Source organism: Microtus pennsylvanicus, chromosome 12 (assembly GCF_037038515.1).
Source record: "Microtus pennsylvanicus isolate mMicPen1 chromosome 12, mMicPen1.hap1, whole genome shotgun sequence".
Classification (NCBI taxonomy): Eukaryota; Metazoa; Chordata; class Mammalia; order Rodentia; family Cricetidae; genus Microtus; species Microtus pennsylvanicus.
The window spans coordinates 15,474,852-15,496,781 of record NC_134590.1 but is presented as its reverse complement, the minus strand read 5'-3'; the positions used below and the strand labels follow the sequence as shown (position 1 = coordinate 15,496,781).

The window sequence follows — 21,930 nt, the reverse complement described above, 5'->3', positions numbered from 1 at the left end:
CTTTTCTAAAAACCATACGGTAGAAATAAAAAGTCCAAATGTCGAAGAAAATACCAAGCTTATGCAGCATAAGATTAAATTACATGACACACTTGTTTCATTGGAGTACAAAAGGGTATATTCTACATGGTGTCTTCTTAGCAAAAGAATCTTATTAGACACAGGAACTCAACAATATTACTGATTTCTCATAACAACTATTGTGAATCTATTATGGAGTACACTATATTACTTGGGCAACCCATTTTTCATCTTCCCATGGATATTACAGTATGAGAGATGTGGGCTCCATCATAGAGGCCAGCTTTATCTTTAACTGGCTTTGGTAAAACTCCCATACTTCCAGTATTTGTGAATCTGGAGAATGAATGCACATCCTTGGCTAAAATGTCCAATTTTTGTTGTTAACATCATCTGCAGTTAGCAGCCTGATCTACATAGTGAATTCTAGGATAGTCAGGGCTACATAGACCCTGTCTCAAAACAAGAACAACAACAAAATATCAATTTCTCTCATCTCCCTTCTACCTGGATTGCACCCCCAAAAGTCCCACATTCTTGTATTGCTTTTTCTTTTTGAGGCCCAGTGAATCTAACCAGGACCATCTATCTATCCATTGGGTGCCTCAGTGAATACACAACTGAAAACAACAATTGTATTTCCTCCAGAACCATCAGAGGCCAATAATTCCAAAGGGAAACAGAGATGAGGGAGACATTCCCAGTTGGCTATTTAAGGGCGATAGGCTGTCTTGCGCAGGCCCACTGCCAGTAACCATAGCTGCTATGAAGGCAAGACAGCCTTAAGTTTCCAACCCCTCTCCCGGTTTTCTCCTCTTTCATGATGATCCTGTTGTTTGGACTAGATCCTAGCCACCAGAATCATGAGCTAAATAAACCCCATTCCTGTATAAAGGCTTGAACCTTAGGGATTTGGTATAGCATCTTAATACCAGAACAAATACTAGCACACAAGACCTTTAGTATTGATGGGCAGGAAATGTGAGCCTTAAATAAAATATTACCTTAAGTACTATTTTTAAAACCCACAGAAATATTAATTGCTGAAGATATGATTCGTCTACCCTCTGGTTGATTTAGTGTAGCCAAACAGAACACAGAGGCCTACAAGGATCAATGAGGTTTGTTACAAAAGGTGCAGCAACACGGTTGATGAGCATGGAGTCACATTAGCACACCGCCCCTTTCATCATCTCACTGGACACAGCAAAACCACTTTGCAGGCTAACTTTTTTTTAGTTTCTTTTATTTTCAAGATCATAATATAATTACATCATTTCCCCCTTCCCTTTTGTCCCTACACGCCCATCCATATGCCCCTCCTTGCTAGCTTTCAAATTTATGGCCCTTTTTCATTACTTGTTATACACACATACACACACACACACCACATATACATAATCCTCATCATTCATCGAGGAGATTTCTCCTTGCAACAGACTGAAACAATTGCACAAAGTCACAACCAACCAAAATGCAGAGTTGTGGAGCCCAATCCCAATGGATATATGTACAAAACATTACCACACCTAAGGTTCAAGAGGGGGAAGAAAGATTCTAAGAGTTAAAAGATCATGGAGTTTGCTGTGAGAATGTTTCTCGAAGTAATATCAGAGACTAATGACTTTTTAATCCAAATTATCTAATATCTATTTCTGTGGGAATCACCCTAACACACATCACAATGAACCTTCAATTTGGCCACTACTGTTATTTACAGCATCTCCATTTCACATAACACAGCAGGCAAAATTGCTTTCAAAATAATAACCATGTTCATTTGGACAAACAAGGAATGGCCTAACCATGGAAAGGCTCAAAAGACCAGGTTTTCTTTATGGCAGTTCATGCCTTTTAGAAGGGATGTATGTACCATAGAGTCATATAGAGTACCACAGAGTCACACTAGAGTCACAGAGTACCATAGAGTCACACTAGGGCCTAGACTGGTGGTAGCTCTGACCCACTGTAAGTCGGCCCAATCGGCAGTGGAAAACTCTGGGGAACTCCACATGGGGGACCATCAAGAACCTGACTGTCACGCCAGTCACCCGTTATCCACAGGCAGGACAGAGTAACCTGGATCAGCGCCAACTGTGAGGAGGGCCAGAAAACATAACCTGGCATTCAGCCCAGGGAGCAGAGACAGCTTTTGATGAGCAGATGGAAGTGGCCACCTCAAATGAACTAATGTCGCTCCTTTGCTTACATTTCCAATGCTTCCCCTGGCACTTAAAATGACACTCACTGCCACAGCCCCAGGGTCCTGCTTCCCGTGGTTCTGTAGACTTCCCTCAAGAAACCACTCTTATCTTCAGGCCCCAGTCACAGAGGAAGTGATGCTCTGCTTAGAACGTCTACTCTAGAGATTTTATATTCTCTATGCCTCATCAGAAAAAAATGCTACCCTGTTTAAGTGACTTTCTTATACCTTCATCCCACAGAAGTTTGGTGCTCCATTCACGCCAAGCGTTCAGACTCAGAGCAATGCTTTGCTTTTGTGCTTTTCTCTTACAGCTGTGATTACAAATTATCAGGGTTGCGCTTACCTACATGGGAGTGTTTATTATTCTTCCTCCTCTGCAAGCTTGTCAGCCCCCAGGGCAGACAAATCTATCTTAATTAACCTATTTTTGACTGCCTTTCTTTTTTATTAATTAAATTTTTTTCCATTTGTTTTACATACCAACCACAATTTCCCCTCCCTCTGGTCATCCTGTTCCATCCCTCCTCTCCCCTCCAATGTACTCCCTCCCCATCCACTCTTCCTCTGTCTCTCCTTCAGAAAGGGGCAGGCCTCCTAGGGGTGTCAACAAAGCAAGGCACATCAAGTTGAGGCAGGACAAAGCTCCTCCCCCTGCACCAAGGCTGGACAAGGCAATCCAACAAGGGGAATAGGTTTCTAAAAGCCAGCTCAAGTACCAGGGATAAGTCCTGATCCCACTGCTAGGAGCCCCATAAACAGACCAAGCTACACAATTGCCACACATATGCAGAGGGCCTAGGTGGACCCTCATGCATGCTCCCTAGCTGTTAGTCCAGAGTCTGTGATGTCAGATGTCTCTCATTATGACCTTGATGCCCCTGGCTCCTAAAATCCCTCTTTGCTCTGTTCAATATGTCTTCAAGAGCTTGGCCCAGTGTTTGGCACTGGATCTTTGCATCTGCTTTATCAGTTACTGGATGAAGGCTCTCTGATGACAATTAGGGTGGTCACCAATCTGATCGCATTGCTTCCTTCAGGCACCCTCTCCACGATTAGTAGGAGTCTTAGCTGGGGTCATCTTGTGGATTTCTGGGGGTTTCCCTGGCACCGGTTTCTCCCTAACCCCGAAATTCTGACCCCTAACAAGACACCTCTCAAGCCGGGCGGTGGTGGCGCACGCCTTTAATCCCAGCACTTGGGAGGCAGAGGCAGGCAGATCTCTGTGAGTTCAAGGCCAGCCTGGTCTACAAGAGCTAGTTCCAGGACAGGCTCCAAAACCACAGAGAAACCCTGTCTCGAAAAACCAAAAAAAAAAAAAGACACCTCTCTCAATAATCTCCCCTTGTGTCCCATCCCCAATCTGCCCAACCTGATCCCTCAACACCCACCCTACCCCACCCCACCCCACTCCAAGTTTACCCCGGATATCTCTTCTGTTTTCCAGGGCAATGCATGCATTCCTCTGAGGGCCCTCCTTGTTACTTAGCTGTTCCAGGGCTGTGGATTCTTGCCTACTTATCCTTTAGTTTATACCTAATATCCACTTATGAGTGAGTATATACCATGTTTATCTTTCTGGGTCTGCGTTATGTCTAGTTCCATTCATTTGCTTAATGTCATTGTTTTTTATAGCTGAGTAATACTCCGATATGTAAATGTACCCACTTTCTTCATCCATTCTTCGGTTGAGGGGCATCTAGGTTGTTTCCAGGTTCTGGTTATTATGAATAATGCTAAACCTGAAGCACTGGCACACATTTTGTATTCAGTTTTGCGATGACCAACTCTAGGAGTGAACTATAGAAATGAAGGCAAATGTCATTGATGTCATAGTTATTCTTGTATGTTGCAATCAAATGTCCACAAGAATAACTTAAAGGGGAGGATATTTGTCTTGACTGATAGTTTTAGAGGAGTCAGTCCATAATTGCTGTCCGTTTGTGCTTTCGTGAACCATTATGGTGGTGGGAGTATGTTGTGAAAGAGACTCTTTGCTCACAGAAGAGAAGAGGCAACAGGGATGCGGTAAATCAAGATACAGCTCCAAGGCCATGCTCTGCTACCTGCTTCCTCCCAGGACACCCCACCTGCCACAGTTATGCCATCTGCCAGGGGACTAGTCAGACTTCCAAATTACCAATGGATTAAAGCATTCATTAAGTTAAAACCCTCATGATCCAACTGCTATTTAAACTGTCCACACAGACTACCCAGAGGTGTTCTTTACTAATCTCCTGGGCAATTGTCCTTCAATCAGGTGGACATGCAAATTTAAACAACACATATATAGAAGTTTTAGAAAATTGTGGCAATTTTCAAAAGATGGAAGAACTGGAACCTAGAGGCACAGAAAAAGGTAGTGGAGGCGACATATCTCTTTTTCAGATAAATAACCACAGTTACTCCAATTCCTTCTTTGATCTTGGCCCTTCTACTCTCCTGATTCTGTCTTGTCACAGGCCCTATTTTCTTACTCTGCCCTAGGGGCTCCACTCCAACCTCAAAGACTCCCTGTCAATCCCAGAATACTACAGGTGGGCACAATATCTCTTTAAGGTCATACTATTAGTTCTTTACATGGAATCTTGCCTCACTAGAATTCCCCATGTGCTCCAGCTTGAAGTTCTTGAGTGTGCCCTCTCAAGTCAGCACGGTCTAGCTACCCACCTGCTCTTGTACTCAGCAGCCAGTGTCTCTATCCCCACACCACTGTTGGCTTTGAGCGTTCCACATAGACTTAAGTGTTCAGCACGTTCATTGCTTGTGAGTTGTCTTGGTCCCACTTCTCGCCCCTCTCTATTCCCATCTCTCACTAACCAGGAGTTGCTTTCAGTCTGTTTTGCTCACTGTGTATTTCACAAGCCCACACAGTGCTTGGCTCAAACTATATCATCCATACGTTATTTGAATGAAAAAAAAAAAGAAACAAAAATGAGAATCAAAGTATAGCCTATGATTACTCCCAAATCTTGAAGTTGAGCGACTAAGAAATTCATGTTTTCATTCAGAGAAATAGAAAATCAAGTTGAAAAGAGCGATACATACCTGAAACCCCGGCATGAGGATGGATTTGGTAGGGCTGACTGAAAGGTAGGGAAAGTTGTTTCCACAGTATTCCCCTGAGGTTCTGGTGGTACTTCACAATATTTAGTGGAGGAATTCAAGACTGTTTTTCAGAAATATAACCCAAACCACATACATGCTCCATTTCAGATTTATCTTCTCACACACAGAAATTAAATCTGATGAAAAATGAACAAGGAAAGTTTGGAAATGCATTTAAGGCCAAAAGAAAAAAGAAAGGAAGGAAAGAAGGAAGAAAGGAAGGAAGGATGGAAGAGAAAAAGAGAAAGAAAGAAGGAAAAAAAGAAAGAGAAGAAAGAGAAAAAAAGAAAAGGAGAAAGAAAAAAGGTAGAAAATTGTTAGAAAAATCCCTTAGAACTTCAAAGTAGCATGAAGAAAAATTCCTCAAGCCTAAACTCTGGAAATGGCCCATATGTCCTGTAAGGATTGGCTTTCTGGGTTTCGTTCTCTCCCCACTATTCTGCCTGGCCCAGCTAACAGGGCTCTCGACTCACTGGCAGTACCCCCAGCAGACGTAAATTAGCCCCCATTGGCTCTCCAGCCCTTTTCCCCAGCAGAGATGACTTTGGAACACCAAGTCCCAAGTGGACACAGACTTTGCCACATTTACTGTTTATCATAACTGAGGGTACAGAACAAAGCCTGGCTTAAAGTAGGTGACTAATACTTGGGAGAAAACATTAACACAAATAGAACCAAACATCTTGGAAGACAAGTAAAAAAGTATTAACAAGAAAGAGAAGAGGAGAAGCTGAAAATAGGGCTCTGGCCCCTGAAGAAGAGGCTGCAGTGTGCAAAGAATGGAGCCTGTGAGAACCAAACTAGACGAGCTGTTCTGTTTAACCAGAGTGGCGGAGGCTGGAAAGACGCTACAAAGAGCTACAGAGACAGGGGACCACAAAACAGCATGTATTTTCAGGTCTAGAATATTCTTAGCTATTGTAGGTGGATTCTGATACACATCTTCCCACCACACTGTATTGATTTTCCTCCTTCAGTGGTGACCCAAACTAGAGGGACTATTTAAAACTGTCTGTATTTTCAGAAAGAAAAAAAAAACTTGCCCATGCATACTTAACAGTGGGAAAATCACCAACACTGATAATTGAGCACTGCGGCCCCTTTTATGCAGTAACATATTTATTTACACAACCATGCACCCAAAAACATTTTTGGAAGCCCAGAGGCCATGAGTTGTCAAACCTTAACATTACTTAACTCATACTCTTGTTCTTGTTCCCTGGTTTCATTTGCACAGGATATACTTAAGACATCCAAGAGGAAAACCCAATGTGTATAACATTTTGAAGCTCTAAACTGTGGGTGACATTCTAATTACTACTAATTCTCATGATCCTGACAGAAACTTGCAAATTATAACCTAGATATTTTTGAGATGCCATACATAAGATTATATATGCTCCTGAGGGATTCCACTTAGACAATCATTTTAATTCACCATTAATGCTACTTATATACTAAAATAATTTAGAAATTACTCCTTTTCCAAATAAGTCCATATTTGCCATCTCAGTCCATACAACAAAACAGAAAATGTTTGCCATGTTTCTCAAGCTAGTTTTAAACATTAGCGCTGATTTTTTTAAAAGAAAAAAAAATAGTGTTTGTTATACTTTAACTAGTACTAAACAAAGATTTTATTTGGTTTTAATTCTCACACAGGTACTTTAACAGCACTTTGGAGGGAATATTCATAACACGATCATTGATAATAAAAAGTCTTCTATCCCTTCACATCTGGTCAACTCTTCCAACTACATCACTCAGTTCACATGCTGCCCAAAATCCAGGACTGAGTCAGAGGACCTCCTAGGACAGATACAGTCATCACCAGGGCCACATGCATCCCTCGCGCGGTGGAATCCTCACAGCCACAGCTGACACCCAGCTCTAATGTACTAGATTAGATAGTTTCCTCACCCAGTTACAGTGTGATGGTGGGTGTGGAGGACAGGGAGTTTCGGATGAGAGAACGTCTATGAACGCATTTGACAAACTATAAAGTTATACAAGAAGTATAAAATGCTATTTTTATAGGTCACAATAATAAAAGCCAGTCACCAAACAAATATTAATTTGTACTTAGCTCGATTTATGGTGAAAGGTAGTCTAAAAGACAGTTTGCAAAGTTCTATCGAAAATTACTAATCTCTCCTCAGAAATTCCTTGTCAGATATTTTACAAAACCTCTTGTTATGGGGAAATTCCTGTTTTAATTGGATATATGAGTGTCACTTTTTTGTTCTGTTAAAGCAGGAAAGTGGAGCCATGAAGGTTATCAGGGCATTCCGTGAAGCATTTTCTGAATGCAATATGACTGCTGTTGAAACAAAATAACATGTGTGCCAAATTGCACACAGCAATAAACTACGAGAGTACTGAAGGCAGAGGCAGGATCTGAATGCCTAGACTAGACCATGGAAAGGTATGTTAACAGCGTATAGAGGGAGGGGTCAGGCTGTCATTGGAACTAGGGTACAACAGCAGCATTTTTGCTCACAAAAGCTACACGAAGACACAGCACAGGTTTAACTATGTCCCTGTGTTCTATCTTCAGTTACCACAATGTGCAAGCAAACACCTTATCTGGTTCCTGTTTTAGCAGTACAATGGACAGAAATTATTTTATGATGAGATCTTCTAAAGATCTCCTGAATTCCAAGAGACATTTCCATGGCATCCCCTAATCCATACAGAAGATGGCAATGTGGCTGGATAGAAAGTACATAGCATTGCTTTGAAGGCTGTCTGTGACCCCAAATCAGATCTCCACTTAAAGACGTTTGGCTTGTGGACACTCTCAGATTGGTAAGGAGGTACTAGAGGGCTTGACATATCTCCTGGGTCATGGCAGTAAAAAAGCTTCCTTCATGCCAGAGAGACAGGTGCTTAGGACTAGTTTTGATTTCTCAGCCTTTCTTGTATATTTCTGTGGAAATCATTACCTTGTATTGCAGTTACCTGAGCCTAGACACTAAGAAATAAAGGAAAATGTCACCTAAGCACAGATATAAATATGATGCAGTGACCGGTTTCTATCTGGTCAACTGGTGTTTCATCCAAAAGTGATGTTTCCAAATGCTGTCTTTGGGCCTGGAGAGACTAAAAAGATGGCTCCATAGTTAGGAATTTTTTCTTGTCTTCTAGAGGACAGCACCATGTTGGGTAGCGCACTGGCACCCACCCATCCACTCTAGACACACACACACACACACACACACACACACACACACACAGAGAGAGAGAGAGAGAGAGAGAGAGAGAGAGAGAGAGAGAGAGAGAGAGAGAGAGAGAGAAAGTTAAAAAGTAAATATTGGGATGCTGTCTTTTACTTTTTCAGCATCTAAAAATTTTGAAATTTCTTTTCAAATTTATAAGAAATTTGAAAGTATATTTGCAAAATTCCTTTTACAACGGGAGGGAACAGGACTTAAAAAAAATAAAAAAGATACCATCTCAACCCACGATGCAATTAATTGCTAAAACAAAAGAGTCTAGTGATCGGTGACACCAGAGATCACCATTTCAGTTTCTTAATTAGAGAGCACAACCTCCAGCTAATTCTCATCAAAATATAAGCCACTGGAAATGAAAGTCCGTGGAGAGTTATTGAAGGATGAAGGGCTTTCTGTCAGCCGGCTTCACTGCTCAGCTTCCCTTATCTCCACCACCAGACCTTTCCCACCACAGTTACACTGAACCCAGCTTGGCCTGTTTTCACTCAACCACATTATTCACACACTAACAATAAGAAAGGATATTGTGTTTTAAAAGTCCTGAGAAGTCAGCCACAATAATAACAGTGTGTTGAGTACTAAGATCTCTGCCTTGTCATACTGTTTGCTATGTGAGAACAGGAAGTGGAAGGCTCAGCCAGATGGTGGTAACACAAAATTTTCTTCTCTTGACAAACTGGCTTGCTTTGCCCTTATAAACACTGTATTTTATGTAACTAACATTACCTGCAAGAAAACTCAGAAGCAACTCTGTATCCTTCTTGAGGTACCAGTGTAGACAGAAGTTTCTGTCCCGCCCAGTCCCACAGACATTCAGTCCCAAATAAACACACAGAGGCTTATATTGATTACAAACTGTTTGGCCTATTATCTCAGGCTTATTATTAACTAGCCCTTACAACTTAAATTGACCCATAATTCCTATCTATGTTTAGCCATGTAGCTTGATACCTTGTCTCAATGAGGCATTCTCATCTTGCTTCCTCTGCATCTGACTGGTAACTGACTCTTTCCTCTTCCCAGAGTTCTCCTAGTCTGGTCACCTCACCTGTACTTCCTGCCTGGCCACTGGCCAATCAGCACTCTTACTAAGAGTGACAGATCTTTACAGTGTACAAAACATTATCTCTCAGCAGTCCCAGCTTGAATCCCATGGGATGGACTTGTTCTTAGATATCAATTACCTTCTCTTCCTTTTTTTTTCTTTTTCTCTTTTTTCCCCCTAATTATTCAAGTTAGCAGGGGTTTCATTATGACAGTTTGTACGCACATGTTCATTTTCCTTTATTCTAATTCATACTCCTCTTCTGTTTCCCTCTTCTGTGGTCCCTTGGCCTTTTCTGGTTGGTTCTATTCCTTATACCAGATAGTTCCCCCATTTTCTTTTCATTGTCATATGTGGCTGCATGTAAACTTCATGTTCTTTTTCTTGGTATGGTGGTCATTTGCTGAGGGATAATTCTCTTGTACTCTGTAAAGATTTGTCGCTTGTATTGGTTTAATGCCAAATGGCCAATAGCCAGACAGGAAGTATAGACAGGGTGACCAGACTAGGAGAATTCTGGGAAAAGGAAAGGCAGAGACACAATCACAAGTCAGATGGAGAAGAAGCAAGATAATGCCTTACTAAGAATGGTATCAAGCCACATAGCTAAACGTAGATAAGACTTATGGATGGTTAACTTAAGTTGTAAGAGCTAGTTACTAATAAGCCTGAACAATAGACCAAATAGTTTATAATTAATTCAAGTCTCTGTATGTTTATTTGAAACTGAATGGCTGCAGGACAGGGTAGGAAACTTTCATCTACATTTATTTATTAATTGAATATATATATAGCTGGTATTTCAAGCTGAAAACCAGACATAACTAGTTCACCTAAAAGGAGAATGCTAATTTTCTAAAAATGTATAAATATAAGATTAAATATCCTAACAATATTTAGCATTATCTGATATTTCAAAAATATATAAGTATTCCTAAAAAGTTGATGATACAAATTATCAGTTTATAAATGGTAGTAAAATATGAGTCTATAACAACAAATACTGGTTTTTTTTTACTTCTTAATGTACATATGTCAATAGTTGTAAAATACATAAGATGTTACTGAGTATTTGATTTTATGACAAAGAAGGCTTCACCTATGTTAAGAAAGAATACACCCGACTACAAACCACAACCTCTCTAGTCATGGGAAGGAGCCAATGTTCATCAAGCAGGCCTCTTCCCTCTTTGTAAAGACAAAGAGAGGCACAGGAACCGCAGCATCGAATCAGTTGTCCACTGTACTTGCTTCTCATTTGAGTCTTCCTAACCATGGATGTAGGTGGCTGAGAACAGACTGCTGCTGTCACAAAGCACCACAGTGCAAAGGCTGAAAATGGTCCAGTTGTGTCCTGTGTGAGACCAGTGGGCGGGAGTCCTGACTGGTGACGAGGTGTTAACAGAGGCAACTCCAAGAGCTCTTGAGAGGTCGGATGTATTTTCCCACTCTGCTCTCACACCCGCCACTCCGTGTTTGTTAGCACCATCTCCCATTCTAACAGAACTGAAAATAGATGAGGACCTTATTTGGTGACATCAGAGAGTGAGAAGTACTGCTGTAGTCTCACGCTCTTTGTCAGATGCTCTTGCCAAGCCTCTGCTGCTGGCAAACGCAGACAGCCACAACAGGGCTTCTAGCTATGGCAGGAACTAAGAAGCCCTTCTCTATCCCATGCCAAATGAGGTCCTAAGGAACATCAGCCAGGGCTCTACCACCGTAGCTCACACATAGAGATGTGCCAAGGGAACCAACCTGCAGCTTAAAGCTAGAAAACACCATAAGACAGGAAAGTGGAGGGAAGGAGAGGAGGTGGTGGTGGTAGATGTAGGGGCAGCAACCAACCAGACTCTACATTCAGAATTTAGGTCAGCAGAATGACGCATAAGCATAGGAGGGGGAGAGTTGACCCATAAAGAGAACCTCCGGCTTCTGTTGCACAGATAAACCCCGTATCTGCTCTCACCTAAGATTATATAGGAAATAAACATAAAGAAAAGTAAAACCCCAACATGTGGAAGCACAGATAATCGCTTTTAATATGGTGGAAGGAAATAAAGTTAAAAAGCAAATTGTGCGGTATCTTTAGTGAATTGTGACCTTTAAAAGTCAGTCTTGTAACTAAATGTTCGAATGAATTACACTCACTGGCGTACGCTGGCACCTGCCATGACTGCACAGCTCCAGAGAGCCATGAGTAGCAAAGGCATGGAAGAGGGTGTGAAGGGATCTGACTTACGAGAGGGCTGTAGCAGGCTTTGCTTATATTCATTTCAGAAAGTACAAATTTTTTTAGTAAAATGGTTTTCATAAGTATTTAATATTGACAATATTTAGGATATAAGACACTTAAAGAAAAGTATGACCCCTTCCATATGGAGAATGAATGTGATTTTTTTTTCTGAAAAGCTATTCTCCTGAACTCTTAGTTTTTAAGGACATAAAAAAATTCATTTAGATTATTAAAGTCCCATATATAAAAATTTTATTAATATAGCCAGTTCAACAAGCCATCAAGGCCCATTGTGATTGAATGATCAACATTTCCTGGTATCTTGAAATAAGCATATCTAATTGCCCGTTTTAGAAGCCAGGTGTGGTGGCACATAGATTTGTCCCAGGACTCAGGAGGCAGAGGCAGGAGGATCCCTCTGAGTTTTACATCAGCTTGATCTACATAGAGGGTTCCAGACAAGCCAGGGCTACACAGTGAGACTGTGTCTCAATGGGTGTATTTGGAGGGGGGTGCAAGAGCCTTAGGGCAGTAGACCGACAAACTGGGTTCTGGACACAGCTTTTCTACAAAAATATAACTTTCAAAGTCATTTAAACCCCTTTTGGCTGTTTCATGATCTGAAAAAAAAATCACGAGGATTTGACTAGGTAATCGCAAAAATAGCTTCCAATTCAATTACTCTGTTATTTAAATTATATTCCAGCATGAAAGATCCTAGGAAAGACATGCATTTGAAAAACTGCCCCCTGCCAATATCCCAAGATCCACTTACTCCCATAATAAATAACTGAAATATGACTATAAGACTAATATAATTAACTCCTAAAGTAGGTCACAAATGCTAGCATGCCAAAGAATTTAGGTTCCAACCTCAGAGACATTTCCATGTTCCAAACTCCAGAGTCTGATTCAGAAGGGCTGGGCTGGGCATCAGACATCTGCAATTTTAACCAGCCCTCCGCATGCTGCAAGCACCAGTGGTCTGAAAATTACAGCTTGAGAAAAAGCTGCTCAAAAATCAGATGCCAGTCAAAATGAACCTTAGCTGTATACTCTCCTAAATCTGGGGCCAGGGTACCCCTCAGTGGTAGAGGGACTGCCTCTCATGTTCCATTCCTGCCACCCCCAAAAATACAAAAACAAATTTGAAGGTGACTTCTTAAAGGAAATGTGAAAAAATAGAATCTACGAATTAAAGTCAAGGTAGTACTTAGATGTGTAATAGCGATCTGTTAAATAGATAATAAATACTACATGTATTTCTGAGGGGCTTAAGTTTATAGAATGACTCACAGTGTCTTAAATTAATAGTTTCAAAAAATTAATAATCATTTCTTTTCAAGACAAGGTTTTCTCTGTGCTGCTCTGCCTGTCCTGGAACTCGCTCTGTAGACCTGGTTGGCCTCTAACTCATAGGAATCTGCCTGCTTCTGCCTTCTCAGTGATGGCATTAAAGGCATGCGCTACCACTGCTGGGCTAATAATCCTATTTTTATGCAGTGAGAAAATGTCTATCAACAACTGTTATAGGAAACACAAAGCTTTACACATTTTAACTATTAAAGAAAACTTAAAACGTAAAATAACCTAGACATTTATTTCAGAAGCTATTTAAAATAACATTAATACACATATGACCATTGTAAGACTTTATTAGCATATATTAAATATATCAAGTGAGCTTCATTAGGAGATTTTAATACATGTAGATACTGTACTATGTCCACACTCTTGTTACCCATTCCAAACCTTCATGAATCATGGATACTCATGATGAGTAATTATGAAGCCTAGGGTTGAACTCTATCTATAGTCTCTGTGGGAACATAGCAGGGCCATAGTCACTGCTCCTAGAGAGAGAAGCTAGATGACAGTCAACAACAGAAGTAAAATAGTGGCAGGCATATTTGACAGTATGGAGGTTCCATTTGTAAACAAATCATTCTAGATCAGATGAACGTCTCATGAAGCTTGCTATTTTCCTTCTGCTGTTGCACAGATCAGGGAAATCCCACACCATGGGGTCAACTTTGGCTCAGCGAGTGTTCTTCAAATGTAAATTAATCACTCAGAGTTCTTGTCTGGGTACAAATTCTGACTTCTGGCCTAAGTTTCCACACTTATTCTTCATGAAGAAATTGGGTATGTGGTATATGTGCTGGATACACACACACATCCGCAGAAGCCTACGGGGAATATCTGTCCCCTTCCCTCTCACTCTCACTAAATAGTCATCTCTTTGTTTAGGCTACTCTGACTAGGCAGTGAGCATCTAGGGCCCATCTGTCTCTGCTTCCCTACACACTACCCAAAGGCACACTAGGCCAGACCTGGCTTTCCCAAGGGAACTGGGGGCTTGAAGTCAGACTTTCCTGCTTTCATAGCAAGTGCCCTTACTTACTGAGCCATGTCCCCAGCTCGGAGATTAAACAGTTCTAACAAATTCTAAAGGAACGCAGCGGCTTCTCATACCAGGGCAGCACACCCAGTGAAGTACAGCCTCGGCATCTCCACCTGAGACCATGGAGACAGCTCCTGCAATGTAAACCTACCAGGTTCTTCGCCTCTCCCATGTGAGGCAGCCATTGCTGGAACACTTAATTTATACCATGCAAGCCAGTTTAACGACTTCTCTTTTCATATGTGTATTCATCCCATCAGTTTTGGTCCTCAAGAGAACATTACCCACATATGTCAATATCTGTGTCTGAATTCCTAAGTGTGGTACCTGCCTCTGTAATCTCAGTGCTCTTATAAGGAGGTGTGTGGCCGAACAAGAGAATCCCAGAAGTTCTCAAGACAGCTAGCTTAACGTACACCACTGCAAAGAATAGAGAGACCTTGTCTTGGCATGTGAAGTGGCCATCTGACCTCCACATGTGCACTTGGGATAAACACACACACATGCGCGTACACACACACTCATGCACACATGCAATCAAAAAGATACAAAGGAAATGAACTAATGGATTTTAGAAACTTAAGCAATGATAATACTTAAGTACTAAAAGCAACTAATAAAGATGACCATTGCTTCTGGAGGAAATACAGGGTTTGGTTCCTCGAGACTTGGGTCAAATCAGTTTCAGCACATCAGTATCTGACTGTGGTTTAAGTTCGCAAATTTAAAGGTTGCTTGTTTTAAAGGCCAAGCCTAATCATGTAAGTCAAGCCTGCGTGGAGCTTCTGTAACGTGCGTATTTTCTCATTTAAGGACACTAGAGAGCACTTGAGCAACACCCACAGGGGCCATTTAAATAGGCCAATCACCAACAGAATCCAAAAATCTAAAAAAAAAAAAAAAAAAAAACAAATGCCTTTCACTGAACAGGCTTCCGGAAGATGATTATTACACATGCGAGAGCACAAAGAGACCAAGCGGGTCACCACTTTGTTTGACCTCTGATAAGAAATAGATATGTGATTTAAAATTGTGTAGTTTGGTGTGACTATTAAAGTCCATGGGCATTCATTCACTCATCCTGGGGGGGTACAGATAAAGCTCAAACACATTTAAAATGTGGAACCCACTAAGAGTGAGGATCAATGTAACTCAAAATAACTGTTATATTTATTGTATTTCTTGATTTTTAATGACAAACATGCACTTACAAAATTGCATTTTAAACACACACATATACACACACATGCACACACACAAAGTGCATTTGACAATTCAGACAGAAATCTGTGCTTTCTGTTTATTCAACAGGTAGTTATATAAACTCCATCCTGAGTTTCTCTGCTTTCTCAGAAGAAAGAAGCTCCCAACTGGCAGTTCTTCCAGACAGTATGTGATAGTGAAGAGCTGCTAGACAATACAGAATAAATGGATGAATTGTCTCCAATAGTAAGTTTTCCCAGACTATCACATTAGGAAACATTCTTCAATATGGACATAAAGTAAGTCTGACATAAGTGTTTCATAAGCAACGCTAACTTTTCACTAAATCTCATCAGGAAGGGCAAGCCTTCAGAACGAAAATTAGTCTTAGTTAAAAATCAGCATGAATATCATTTATGCCACCAAATCCACCATTAAAGATTTACCAACCAACGACCTAAAATATTCTCAAAGAAACTCTACAACACTTTAATGAGGCACAAAAATGATCAGAGAGCAAGTTTCTATCCATGGACTTTATATCATACAGGAGAATCCAACTTCTAGACATTGTGATGCAGTCATGGCATCATCTAAATATGTGTTGGGCCACAATTCTTGGATGCATGAGGCCCACGAGTTATAGGTTCTTACCCTCAATTGAAAAGTATTCTGTAATTTGCACTACAATTTACTCTCAGATAAATGAGTAGGTTGAGGGGCTCATGCAGAAGATTTTGTGCAGGAACTGTGTGGTCAACAATACCACCAGTTCCAAAGGTCACAGGCAGGAATCCACACTGGCCCACTATGAACCAATCCTTCTGGCCATGACAAGAGAACACTACCAGTAAGAGGTCAACTCTGTGAAGACCTGTGGCTTCTTCATTAACAACAATGCAACCTAGAAGGGAAGAAAATAGGAATCTTTTCTAGTCTCCCAACCACTGGGTGGTGATATATAATATCTCAATATTCATTAATAATAACAACTATGGCATGCTAACAGTAGAAATGACACCAACACTGTTTAAGGGAAACAGATACTAAAAGTTTCCTGGTGATACAGGATACCCCATCTCTTAGGTTGGCCTGGGACTGGCCTACTGTGAATGCCAAAAGCTCCAGGAAAGCCCAAGGCAACTGCAAAGAACTGATCGTCCTCTCTGCATTCCATTATAACAATCACAGTACTAAAATCATGATAAAAAGATCAGCTGATTAAACACCCAAATGTCGACTAACAACATTCATACCTTCTAGAACCTCAAGGTGCCCTAGCTCTTGCCTGTGTTCCAGTCACAGAATATTCAATAGCAGTAGACTGGTTTGAAATCAACAGGACCTCAGCAGTACACGTCTAAGGTCCCAAGGTAAAGGCTTGATGTTATATTGGGCAAAGTCAAAATTAAGCTATATTTAATGTTTTGTGGTTTGGGACCTTGGGGTTAAGCCAATGTAACTTAATAAGTAGCTGTTGAAGCATATTATTTTTAAAAGAAAAGTAATACATGGAATTTCACAGAGTATTTTTTCACGAAGTACAATCAAAGGCTTACTCTTACAGTAATTCATTGTCTTGTGCAACAACTAACACTATTTAGTTTCCTGCAAAATAACACGCTATTCAAAAACCTTACTGAATAAAGTATATTAACTCTGCTTTCTGATATTTAAGTGCCAAACCACACGTTTCGCCATCACTTTAGTTCCTTCCAAACGAAACCAGGTATGACTAAGTCATTAGTCAAGTAACGCGGTCATCTGTTTCCACAATTTTCCCTTCTTTGAGATGATCTGCTTCGTAAATGTTACCTGTCTGTATACATGTGATTTTACATGTGTGCAACAATGACAAGTCTAATCTTTTAATAATTCCTAGAGTTAAAAATATTATATTTAGATTTAATTGTATTAAGAAATCACCACTGTAACCAATGGTTTTCCTTTGTATAACATACTCAACACTATTGAGTTGGCAACAGACATACATTTCAAGTTCAAAACATTTTTCTTACCATCTTTCTCACAAAATTAAATGTGTACCTACAGTTGCTATGTTACCAGCATGATCTTTACCTTGGCATAGTAATATTGTTTAAATAAATCACTTTCTGCAAAGATGTTTGCCGAAACCTTAAAATATATTTCCAAAAGCAACAATCCCTATGAGAAAAAAGATGTGGCTCTCATATTGCAGTTTTCCTGTTTTGGCTATATTTTTACGTGTGTGTGTGTGTGTGTGTGTGTGTTGTGTTGTATAGGTCAAAGGTTTCTGTCAGGTGTCTCCCTCAATTGTTCTCCAGTTTACTGCTTGAAACAAGGTCTCTCACTGTACCTGGACCCAGCCAATTCTGCTAGACTGGCTGGCTGACAAGCCCCAGGGGTCCTCTGTCTCCATCTCTTCAGCTCTGGGTTTACGGGTATGTGTTGTACCATCTTGGTCCTTCTATAAGTGCTGGAATCAAACTCATGAGCTCATACTGGCACGGTAAGCAATTATCCCACCAAGTCATCTCCCCAGTTCTTGGTTTTATTCTTCAATTGCCTTCAACCTCACTAAAAAAAAGCATTTGTGAATATGAAAAGGATATGCCCAGTAGCACCAATGCAATTTCAGAATACAGATTAACATTGAACAGTTTTCTCTACTTCAAACAATACTAAATGATGTATAATGAAATGTTTTTATAAATATTATAAGCTTCTCAATTTTGATAAAGGCTACTTGTTATTGTATAGATGGATAATTATGGAACAATAATAAAGAAGGAGCCAAACCAAGCAAATGAAAGCTGAATTTCATGGTGTTTTTCAAACATACTGCAAATGAGAAAGAATGATCTGCCTCATAATCACACAACAAAGTCTGATAGAGTCTTATCCCTAAATGGCAATTGGGACGGCTGATTTATAGGAGAGGCTCCACACCCACGTCACACCAGTTCATCAAAAGCTTAGCTTGCTCTTCACCCAGGCAGTGAAATTCTTGAAGTCACTTCACTCAAGTGAAAATGCCATGGGTTTCTTTCTTGAAAGATGCAATCTGAGCATTTTAGCTCCACAGATGATGTTCTCTGAGTCCCAAACCGCTGACTTCCTGCCAAGTCACTCTTCCAAGAAGTTGACTTGGCATGTCTCTCTGCACCTGCCTCCATCAGATGTCCAATCCCACCTTCTGCATCAGCTCAAGCAACCTCCGCAGGCAAGCGCACGAAAATATGTTCCTTTTGGACATACGTATGCTTCTCACAGTACAGACTAGATACAGCACAGTGCAGCCAAAAAGCTACACAAGGTGATCGGATGCAAATGACTAGAGCTCGGGGGAGTCTTCATCGACAATCAAGAACAAAAGAATTTCACCGAGTCTCAAAGAGAAGGAAAACTTCCCAATTTAGATTTCGACTTTAACTAAAATTCTAGGAAAATGGCATTTGCGTTTTTAACTTAAAATATTAGCATTCTATAACGTGATGCATATATCTTAGGAGTTCAGAGATTTTTCATAAATATAAATATTTGGGTGACCAACACTGAAAATACAGTTTGATGATACACAAGTACTTTTAGCATGTTCAAATCAATTTCTCCCTCGACCAAGAAGCTATTTCCCAAGTTTCTAATACCATAGATTATTTTGCCTATTTCTAGTACGTCATATAAATCAAACCATAGCATATGCAGACATTTTATTTGCACTGGTTTTGACAGTCTCCACCCTGTGTAGTAGATCAGTAGTTACTTCTCACTGCTGAGTATCGTCCCATCATGTAAATGGAACATGTTTCAGGATTTTACTGATATTTTGTATATCTTCTCTATGAAATATTAGTTTCAACATTTGCCCATTTATATATGCGACCTTTCATGTTTTCATTTATAACATAAAGAAATTCTTTAAATGATAGTTGATACAAAAGTAATTTGTCAGAGAAAGGAAAGGAGGGTGGAGAGCAGGAGGGGGAAGGGAAGAATGTACCAGCATGCATCTGTATCCTTCTCTGTAATTATACCTTCTTCAGCTAATATGCCTAGTAACTCACTCAGCTTGAGAGCTGGGGCACAGGAAGTCATTTCCACCACTTACACCCCCACAGATCTCTGCTTACTAATTCTCCTCAGTCACAAAAGGTCAACACACCAAGACTGTCCCCTTTAGAGCAGCCAGTTCATCTGTATCCTTCACAGCCCTACAATATCATTGTATTATTATGTCTTCATTCACTCATTAAAACAAACAAAAGCCAACCTTGCTGTATAACTATCATGTACCCACTGTTCTGCTGGGGGCAGGTTCCTATTATCATGCTTCCTTCATCGTTAAGCTTCCTTCCTAATGATAGAAATGTCTATCTACAGCTAAACAGTGATTCAACTGACAGTAATTTTTACCTCATTTGGTACCATTTCAAATAATTTTCAGAATTTCCAAAGCATTTTAATCAATATTTCATGAAAGATATAGTAGTTAAATCCTTGTTCATAGTTGCTTCACTGCTGGACACTCAGGCACAATATGCCTTAAATAAGTAAATATAATATTTACAGATACTATTTTCACTTGTGAGAATGTGAAATCCTAAAAGCACCAAATAAAGTAAGAGAAGAGTGAAAGAAGAAGGGAAAGGGAAGGATGAGAAGATGGGGAGAGAGGGAGAAAAAGAAAGGGAGGGATAGAAAAAAAAGAATACACACACACACTTCAGTTCGTTTTCAGATTTCTAAGCCAATGTAAACTATTTGTCGCTGCCTTCATGGAAGTCACAATGGTGAAATAAGAAGGCACAAAGGTAATTAAGTGAATGAAGTATTATAAAAACGTATTCCTCTCGACTTCAAAATCATAAACACTAAGTTGGCAGCTGTCATAATGATCTTCACAGAATATCTAAGGGTAACCATCAAACACCTTAAGGACGTTTTCCAACGTAAATCTGAAACTGAATTTATAATTACCATCTGTTGAAAAGGCAATGTATTCACATGTGTATTTCTCAAACTTGTGAAATCTAAAGACTTATTTGTACTGACATATTGCTGGGTTTCTTCCATTCGTGTGTGTGTGTGCGCGCGTGCATGCACGTGAATGTGCATGTGCAAGTGTGTTGCATAAATACATTTTAAAGAACTAAGGGGTCAGCTAACAGAGTCTTATATTCCTGAATGTTATATCCAATAAAAACAGAGCCTAGTTACATGAGACTGAAGGAAGCTCAGGGACACAATTTCAATTCCACACAGAGCAGGCAACAAGGGAAACCATCTAAATCCCCTCTGATGAACAAGGCATAGATAGATGGGACTTTGTACAGCCATACCCTGCAATAGAAAGAAACAGAGACCTGATAGATATGCAACAGAGAACAACGTTGGAAAGTGAAAGAAGCTGTCAGGAACAGCTACACTGTGATTCTATTTCTACAAAATGTCTAGACTTGACAAATCCAGAGACCGACAACAGAGGGGTGGCCTCCTACCATAGAAGAAAGAGGATGAGATGGGGGAAAGGGAAAGTATTGTTGTTTCTGAGATGATAAAACTGTTCTGAAGTTGATTTGGGTGGTAGCTGAACATTTAGGGAAGATACTAGAAGCTACTAGATTTCAAGGAGATGAATCGGAGAGTGTCTATGTTATATATCTCTCTAAAGCACTAAAACCAAATGCTGCCTGTGCTGGATAGGTTTGCATCAACTTGACACAGGCTAAAGTCATCTGAGACAAGGAAGCCTTGACTCCATAATGTCTCCATAAGATTGGCCTGTATGCAAACCTGTAGAGCGTTTTCTTAATTAGTGATTGATGTGGGATAGCCCAGGCCATTGTGTGTGGTGCCATCCCTGGGCTGGTAGTCCTGGATTCTTATAAGAAGCAAGGCATAAGGAACAAGTCAGTGAGCAGCACTCTTCTGGGGCCTCTGTATTGGCCCCTACATCCAGGCTTCTGTCTTGCTTGAATTCCTGCTCTCCTTGCTTTTGAAGCTGAACTTTTATATGGAACTGTGAGTGAAATAAACCCTTTCCTCCCCGAATTGCTTTTGGCCATGGTGTTTCATCACAGCAATCATAACCCTAACTAAGGCCAAGGACACCCCGCTAGGGTACAGAGGGCATGGAATGGGTGTGTCTCCCATTTGTGAAGTGTACATCTGGGAGGGTATCGAGGGAGGTGATCCAGGAGAAAGAGTGCTTCTCCTGAATTCAGCACCACAGACGAAGTGCAGTGTATCTTAGGCAACCAGCACAGCCAATAGAATGTTGTTAAAACCTGGGGCAGTTCCTCCACCCTCTTCACACCTACAGTGAAGTTCGCCATCCTCAGTAATGGACATCCAGAGGATACAGTTTTAATACATTTATTTTCAGGGATTAAAATGAAAGAGATCCAACAAGACTGAAAAGTCACTTTTCTCAGTGAGACATCGGGAGCATTTGGGTGTCTACTGCCGACTGACAGAAGACTCGCGTGAACTAGA

At 40.5% G+C, this 21,930-nt stretch overlaps 1 protein-coding gene across 2 annotated transcripts in view; it reads right to left on the bottom strand.

The window, feature by feature from the left end:
- The window catches only part of Adamts3 (ADAM metallopeptidase with thrombospondin type 1 motif 3), a 199,110-nt gene that overhangs the window by 96,678 nt on the left and 80,502 nt on the right, over positions 1-21,930 (bottom strand). The window lies entirely within an intron of this gene.